Source organism: Macrobrachium rosenbergii, chromosome 22 (assembly GCF_040412425.1).
Source record: "Macrobrachium rosenbergii isolate ZJJX-2024 chromosome 22, ASM4041242v1, whole genome shotgun sequence".
NCBI classification, from domain to species: domain Eukaryota; kingdom Metazoa; phylum Arthropoda; class Malacostraca; order Decapoda; family Palaemonidae; genus Macrobrachium; species Macrobrachium rosenbergii.
Genome location: NC_089762.1, coordinates 43,485,891 through 43,495,890, shown reverse-complemented (window position 1 = coordinate 43,495,890; position 10,000 = coordinate 43,485,891).

Sequence of the window (10,000 nt, the reverse complement as noted above, 5' to 3'; positions counted from 1 at the left end):
GATCATAAACGTTACTTCAGACTATCATTATTTATCATTATTTATCTTGTTGATAAATTTAAGACGTTATTATCTAACAATCTCAGAAGCTATTAACTTGGGTAGTATATCTAGCAATGCATTCTACGTCGATAACGGATACAAGAAAATGTTTGACATGAGAGGGTATATATATATATATATATATATATATATATATATATATATATATATATATATATATATATATATATATATATATATATAGATATGTATGTATGTGTATATATATATATATATATATATATATATATATATATATATATATATATATATATATATATATATATATATATATATATATATATATATATATATATGTTTGTGAATCTTGAAACACTCTGACCTTTCCGAACGCACTCTGATGAGAATTTCAGGTTCTCTTCTCGCAAAACAATGCAATATAAGACGATTCTGCGTCAAAATTAATCAAAACGACAATACAACAAAACAGTGCATACATCATCCACTCATTACACGATCCACTTACTAATCCCGCTGATATTCCTAACTCAGAAGATAACGAAGAAAGACGTTATCAAAGCAGGTCACACAATTCCGCCATATTCTGTATCGCGATTACGCTGGCTTTTGAAACAGCATTATACTGTATTTCCGAGTGAATCTCGAACGCCATGATTAAGCATGTAATCAGGGCCGACGTTCCTCTATACCCTGAGGCCGGGGCACTATCAGTTCAGCGAACCTCCGGTACAGGAAGAGGCATATTCACGATCATTAGCTGGGATAGTGTTCCGTATGTATATCGCTTTGTTTAAATACAGCCTTTTTTTCTGAAGCGGTGTTTGGTGCGTGATAAACTGGAGGGAAGTGAAGATTAATGTTGTAGATGGTTATGTCTTTTCATGTCTTATCTAATGTTATGTATGCATGTCTGTCTATCTATATTTATGAATATACAGTATATATATCTGTATATGTATGTATGTATATATATATAATATATATATATATATATATATATATTATATTATATGTGTATATATACATTATATATATATATATATAATATATATATATATATATATATATATATATATATATATATATATATATATATATATATATATACTGTATATATATAAAACATCCTAACTTCTTGTTACAAATCAATTATACAAATATTACAAATCCAATTATACACACACATTATATATATATATATATATATATATATATATATATATATATATATATATATATATAAATATATATATATATATATATATATATATATATATATATATATATATATATATATATATATATATATATATATATATATATATATATATATATACACTTTCTTAGTAATAACCAATCACAAAAATTAATCACCACTTGATCTCCAGAATAATAAGACTTACGTACTCAATTACCTCATTAGTTTAAAGTGGCCCCCCCCCTTTTTTTTGTAGCGTTACAGGCGGACGCTGCATTTTGTACCTGGTCCGAACATTACGTTTTAAGCGAAAGAATTTCAGATCATGAAATATTTCAGAGGCGCAAAGCTCAGCTTTCCCGCTGAATGAAATGCGTAAATAGTCGGCAATATTTGACCTTAAAAAAAAAAAAAAAAGTTGTCATCTACAGTTTGTGTTTTTCTACGATCAAAATACCGACTGATAAACTGTGTAAATATTATATAGCCAACGGTGAGGCATTTCGTTTTTGTTTTTCTGGTTTTCGAATGAAAAATGCATAGGCTTTTCATTGTTTATTTGTTTTGCGCTAACTTGTTTTCAAAACAAACACTGTGGTAGTGGTATGTTTATATATGTATGTACGCATGTATATATATATATATATATATATATATATATATATATATATATATATATATATATATATATATATATATATATAAATATATATATATATATATATATATATATATACATATATATATATACAAAATATATATATATTTATATATATATATATATATATATATATATATATATATATATATATATATATAAAGTGTGCGTGTGTGTGTGTGTGTGTATCGGTACACACCGTGTCTTGTTATGAAAAGCAATGAAAAACAAATAAATATGGGAAAGATATGAATTTTTTTCGACGTATATAAAAAAATGACTTACCGTTGGCTACAACATTTACCAAGTTTATCAGCGGCCGTGTTTTTATTTATATTTCTATAAAATTACTCAAGGAATACAGTATATTTAATTCCAGTAAGACCTACTTATAAGATAGGCCCTACGTATGAGTAATTTTTTTTCCAAAGCCCAAAGTAAAAATATGGTATTATTTATTTTACGTACGTAAAACTGACTGACTTTTCCGGAAGAAATTACTTGAGAAAAAAGTTTTAATATTTATTTTCGAAATTCATTCCGTTCAAGTATCAGTTTCTTACCCAAGTTTGCATAGGACATGAATATATTAATATAACTAGCATTTCACATGTACTAATTCTGAGTCTTATTAATCGATATCAACCCACGTTCTATTTACTTACATAACTAATAAATATATTCAGTGATTTAGAGTACTTCACCTCAGTATGAGTCAGTGGCAACAATATCAAATGTATTTTCGTTCGGTGCAGTGACGAAATTCCCAGACTTTTTTTTTTTTTTAACTGATCCCGAACTCTGCTGAACAGGTTCAAGTCTCAAGACAGTGTTTTTCTTTTCTTTTCTTTTTACTCTGCTTTTCTTTTCTTTTTCTTTTTTTTTACTCTGCTGTTTCAAGGCAGGAAGAGAAGTCGAAAATGAAATTTTCTTTGCCGATTTAGATAAAATGTCCTTCGCTTCTTACTGTTTTTAGCAAATGAAAATAGGCTTTCATTTGTGGTCTTATTTTGGTCATTATACCAGAGTCGTATAGTAATATTTTCTTTGTAAATGAATTAATATTTACAGAATGTAAAATAAACAGAGGAAAACATTGAAATCATATGATTTATAATAAAAAAATACGTGATTATATATATATATATATATATATATATATATATATATATATATATATATATATATATATATATATATATATATATATATATATATATATACATACCCTTTTATAACAAAAAGGTAAAACTCAATCCTGACTTCTGGGACGTGGGACGCAGTCAAGAAAATAGGAGCACAAGGAAGCAATCAGGATGAAATTCTATCAGAATGGAGGAATCTTACCCCAATATACTTTAGACTTCGGATTTCGTATGTGGTAGCGGTTGCTTCTGCTGCTGCGGTGATCGTGCCCACAGAGAGAGAGAGAGAGAGAGAGAGAGAGAGAGAGAGAGAGAGAGAGAGAGAGAGAGAGAGAGAGAGAGAGAGTATGTAAAGGAAGGCCAACGTGCTGTTCGCTGATAGGAAAATCTTTACTGAATGAAGGTACGAGGAATAGGTTGAACTCCCGAGCAAGATTTCGTTGAGAGAGAGAGAGAGAGAGAGAGAGAGAGAGAGAGAGAGAGAGAGAGAGAGAGAGAGAGAGAGAGAGAGAGTTGGGAAAGATGAGAAGGTGGAGAAATAAAAAAAATGGGATTCAAGAATGGTTTCGGTAACGGGTGAAAATCTATTCGAGTCAATACTGTTATGTACATAGTCTTTACATTCATGTAGTCCACACATACTATCAGTATAATTATTTACTTTCTGCAGGTTTTCTAGTTAGTTGTACAAAAGTCTGGTTCAATCTTTTAATTTTTAAATTGTGAAAAAACTCAACTTACTTTTATGCAGTGATATCAAGTCATTTTGCACTAGGTGGCTCATGAAAAAATATGACAGAATCCTGTTTTTAAATGTTTATCTTCAATCTCTGTTTTCCATATTATACAGAGAAGAAGCCACGAAGATGTCCTGGGAAGCGATACCTTATAATATTTCTGCAAAATCTATAATTCATATCTAGTTACTCTTCCTGTTTTGCAATAATGCAGAATGACATGCCTGAGCAAAAGGTGAATCATCAAATTAATGTAGTCTATATGATTTTAAGAATTTCCTTGTGAAGAAGAAGAAGAATAAAGAGAGAGAGAGAGAGAGAGAGAGAGAGAGAGAGAGAACAAACACAGAAGATGAAGCAACAAGTCAACAACAGAAAGATTATGAGCAAGAGCAATTGCATAACAAATAAACTGATAAATAATATATATATATATATATATATATATATATATATATATATATATATATATATATATATATATATATATATATATATATATATATATATATATATATATATATATATATATATATATATATATATATATATATATATATATATAAAAAAGGGTTAACATCTCATTAAGAAATGGACTTCAGAAATTCCTAGGAAAGATCCTGGAAAATTGTAACATACAGACTAAATCCCATATCAACTGGCCGTAAGCCCAAGTGCTCTTGTCACTAAGCTACAGATAACAGTAACTTGTTATGGGCAAAGCTCTCTCGAGGGTTATTTTAACTTTTATTTATCTGCATGCTCAGTTCCCTGTCTTAACTTTAATGACTATTGCTGCGCGTTTCCTGTCCTGAAAGTCATTCATTAAAAGGAATTAGTCGTTGAACTTTTAATGACGCATAGGTAATCTCTATCTGAGACTATGATGATGAGGGTAATCTCTATACTTAGGGAATGGAGTTAATGGCAGTGTTCACTTGTTATCCTTGAAAGAGGATATACCGAATAAGACTTGTAAAGGATTAAAATGGAAGAAGGGTAGAGTTACGATGTCTGTATTAACAATGAGAGTGAGAGTATAAGGATATGCAGTGGAGGATAATTTGATGATGGTGAATAATAATAATAATAATAATAATAATAATAATAATAATAATAATAATAATAATAATAATAATGATTTACTGAATACCCGAGTCATTTCCTCTTGATGAATTATTATAATAAAAAATAACAACAACACCACCACCAACAACAACAACAACAACAACAACAATAATAATAATAATAATAATAATAATAATAATAATAATAATAATAATAATATAATAATAATAATAATAATAATTATTATTATTATTATTATTATTGTTTTGTTTAATAATAATAATAATAATAATAATAATAATACTATAATAATAATAATAATAATAATAATAATAATAATAATAATAATAATGTTTTACTGAATACCAGTGTCATTTCCACGAATTATAAGTATTACAATTCTAAAATATAAGTATCAGAAATAAAGACTTTGCAAAATTTATATACAATTTCGCAACCAGTACATTAAGATACTTACTTTGAATTTTCAGGTATTTTTGCCCTAAGCTTATAAACATTTAAAATGTGTGAAAGTCAGAGTTTTGTTGTTATTTTAGATGTCAAAAGGAATTACTTAATAAATGGAATTTAAAAGGTATGAGGAGGATTTAGATAACCTAAGGATTTTAATGCAGCTAAAAGTGTTAAAGGAATTTGATCATTTTGACATCACGGTCCCTTAGATCAAGATGTACATCTTCTGCAAGAGGACTAATCCTTGTTAAATTAAAATGTAATTACTCATAAAAATAATGTAATAACTACGCGAGAAAAGCGATGTTGAAAGTAACATCTGTAACAGTGCAGTCATACTACCGGTTTAGGCAAATGAAAACAACTTTTTCACTGATCCATTGAGCTGAAAAGAATAAAATCCTTCCGTCTCTCATTCAACCAAGTATAAGAAGCTAAGACAAAACCCCCACTATTTACATATAGCATAGAAGGCACCTTTGTATGGAATGTATTATTCAAGCAACAATACCTCAGAATTTTCTCTGGCTATTCAATGCAAACCTTAGAATCTCACTGCCAAGTCCACAGTACTGAGCTGTGTTCAATAGCTCGTCCAGAGCCGTCTCTAAATCAATCTATTGTTCCACAACCAATTAAGTCTCTCAGTTCCTTGCTGCTCTAGAGCCATTTGTTATAACCTGGTTCCTCTGTACTGTTTCGTATCTAAAAGATGATGCTTTCAAATAAATATAAATGGAGTTCAATTACAATCACTACGTTTATAACTGACCCTCTTATTGAGTAGTATATCACATACATCTACATAAGTGGACGGGGTAACTATGCATAAATCTGACGAAGGGGCAGCCATGTAAAATATCATACAGAGCATGTTGCATTCGAACAGAATACTATGTATGAATATAATGAATATACGAACGCACCCCAATCTCAAAAGTAGCAGGGGAAACTCAGCTTTCGTCTTTATTACGGGACATTTTCAAGATCATCTTGGAAATGCCTTGAGATGAAGATGAAATCTCTGTCATTTTTCTTTCCACGTTCCCCTGAAGATTTGAATATATTTTTTCGTATGCATATTTTTTTAGTATGCATATTTTTTCGTATGCAGATTTTTTTTCATATGCAACATTGTTGAGTACATTGATGCATGCTAGCATGATTTATTGATGTATTTGTCCTGATAAGGAAAAGTCATGTTTGATTACTTGCAAGAAAAAATAAGACGATATAAAATAACTATTATGTGCTGGATTCCATATTAGAAAAAATAACGCTGTTTTAATTTTCCTTAATTTATTACTTTCCAAAATGATAGGGGACACTATAGGAACCTTAATTTCATGAGATGTGATTGACAGATTGCAATGAAGTCTTCACAAGCTCTTTGTTTTCCTAATATATGCATAACTACCCTTGAAGTGATTTGATGAAACTGCATTCTCTCGGGCGAATACCATTAAGAAATGATTTAACATGATTGAGAATATATGTAAATATAACTCACTCCCTTCAGGTTTTTATTCAGGAAATTATTTTCAACTTCATCATTTTATCTGGAAAATGGATGTAATATAAAATTACTGGAAGCGACAGTGCTTAAAAGGGCTACGCATTTATGTAATGTCTGTGTTCATTTGTTATTAAAAATAGTGGGGATGCATTTACGAGCATACTAAAAAAAGCAAATTGGAAATAATGATAATAATAATAATAATAATAATAATAATAATAATAATAATAATAATAATAATAATAATAATAATAATAATAATAATAATAATATCCCAAGAGGTACCGAAGTGATATCCAAGATCCAAAATCTATACGAAATCATTTGTGTACCTTTTTTTCCTGGATGCATTTTTTTTTATAAAATGCTTATTGTTTAAAAGCTGAATATGCATGCTCATGTACAACATGAATAAAGAAAAATATCTTTCCATTAAGGATTCCATAATTGTATTTTACTGGGTTTCGTCCAATGACTTTTCACATATTTTCTCTCAGAAAAAGAAATCTTGATATTTTTTTCTAGTTTACGATATTTTTTTCTACATTCCTAAAAAAAATATTGGCAAAATAAAACTTTAACAAATTCCTCTCTCAAAAGCTCTTAATATATTTCTTAGTTTAAGATATTTTTCCCACAATCCCAAAACAAAAAAACATTGGTGATATATATTCTAACCTATTCCTCTCGGAAAAAATCCTAATATTTCTCTTAGTTTACGATATTTTTCCCACCGTCCTAGAATAAAAGAAAAATATTAGTGATATAAAACATTAACCAATTCCTCTCGAAAAAAAACTCATATTTCTTCCAATTTACAATATTTTTCCCCACAAAAAAAAAAATGTGATAAAAAATTTTAACCAATGAAGATTATCAATATTTATGTGGGCATTTTTGCAATCTGGGGACCGTAAAAAAATCTAAAATTTCTCTTAGTTTACGATATTTTTCCCACAAAAAAAAATTGCTGATAAAAAAATTACGATATTTTTCCCACATACCAAGCAAAGCAACATTGGTGATATAAAAATTTTTAACCAATGAAGACTCTTCCCCACCAAAAAAAAAAAATTGCTGATAAAAAATTTACGATATTTTTCCCACATTGAAAAAAATAGTGATATAAAATTTTCATCCAATGAAGATTATCGTAAAACATTTATGAGTGCATTTTTGCATTCGGAGGACCACTTTAGTTTACGATATTTTTCCCACATTGAATAAAATAGTGATAGAAAGTTTTCAACCAGTGAAGATTATCGTAAAACATTTACGAGTGCATTTTTGCATTCGGAGGACCATCTTAGTTTACGATATTCAGAGCCCAACCACAAATGATAGAAAAGTTACGATATTATTCCCACATTGAAAAAAATAGTGATATAAAATTTTCAACCACTGAAGGTTATCGTAAAACATTTACGGCTGCATTTTTGCATTCAGAGGACCGATTAAAATTTTTAACCAATAAAGGTTTTTCCCCACCGAAAAAATATTGTTGATAAAAATAAACTTACGATATTTTTCCCACATTGAAAAAAATCATGATATAAAACATTTAACCAGTGAAGATTATCGTAAAAAATTTACGAGTGCATTTTTGCATTCTGATAAAAAATTCACGATATTTTTGCCACAAAAAATATTGGCATAAAACTTTCAACCAATGAAGATTATCGTAAAACATTTACGAGTGCGTTTTTGCACTCTGAGGACCGACGGGATATGATGGAAATGCTTCTAAATGCGGCCCAATAGGCGGCGGAATTTTATTTGGCAAACGTAATCGCGTTACTGCCGCACGCAGCTCGTATGCGCGTGTCCATTTAGGAAGTTTGGGTGCGACTGTGGTATGAAAGGCCTTTTATTTCCACTCTATAATAAAGAATCATTATTTTGTTGCATTTTTCTCAGGTCTCCACATTATTCGGGATTAATTTTCAAAGGAGACTACATTGATTATCAATTTTAAAAAATACTGAACTTTTTTTTTTTCTTTGAAAAAAAAAATCATAAAAATAAAACGGCCGTCATATTGAATATTCAATTACTGTTATGCCTGCGTCTCTATATGAAAGAATGATTACCTTGTTGCATTTTTATCAGGTCTCCACATTACTCGAGAATCATTTTCAAAAGAGACTATACTGATTATAAATAAAAAAATTAAATCTTTCAGCAGTTTTGATTAATTCCCCTGGGAAAAAAATCATGCAAATAAAATGGCCGTCGTGTGTAAAATAATATTGAATATTCACTTATTATTGTGCCTGCATTTCTATATGAAAGAATGTTTATCTTGTTGCATTTTTCTCATCTCTCTACATTATTCGGGAGTAATTTTCTAAAGAGACTATATTGATTATAAATTTTAAAAAATACTGAGCTCTTACATACTAAAACGGCCGTCATATGTAAAATAATATTGAATATTCATTTACCATTATTTTCTCGGGTCTTCGCATTTTTCAGGAGTCATTTTCAAAAGCGGCTATATTGATTATAAATTCTTAAAAAACACTGAACTCTTTCAGTAGTTTTGATTAATTCCTTTGGGAAACAAAATCATGAAAATAAAACGGCCGTCATATGAATATACTGTAATATTGTACCATTTACTTATTATTATGCCTGCATTATGTAAAGTGGTCGCTGAATATTAGCTAATTCAATCTGCCTCCGAATCAGGATTATTTTCAGTTAGAATGAGGTGGTTTTAGCTTACACTTTCATCTCAAACTAGAAGCACTCTGAATTGCATTTTGACTTAAAAATTATCTGGTGAGTCTCACATGCAAGCCACAAGTTATTTTCTTGCTTCTATATACGAGTATAATTATGACAAGACATATATCTAGAAAGAAAACTAATGAAAATGAGAGTATTATGGAGAACTGAACCTGTGCTAGGCGGTTTGGGAGCATAAGAATAGTTTTGGTAGTTAATTCAAGTACAAAAGTAGGTGACAGAACTGGAAGTGTTGTTGGCAGGTATGTAGTTCTTGAAATAATTAGATTAGAGAGAAAGGTCTAGTGGAACTGTGTTTAGAAAAGGGACTGATTTTTGGAGTTACGTGGTTTTGAAAGGAGAATATTCCTTGCTCATATAAATATAAATATAAATATAAATACACACACACATATATATATACATATACATATATATGTGTGTGTGTGT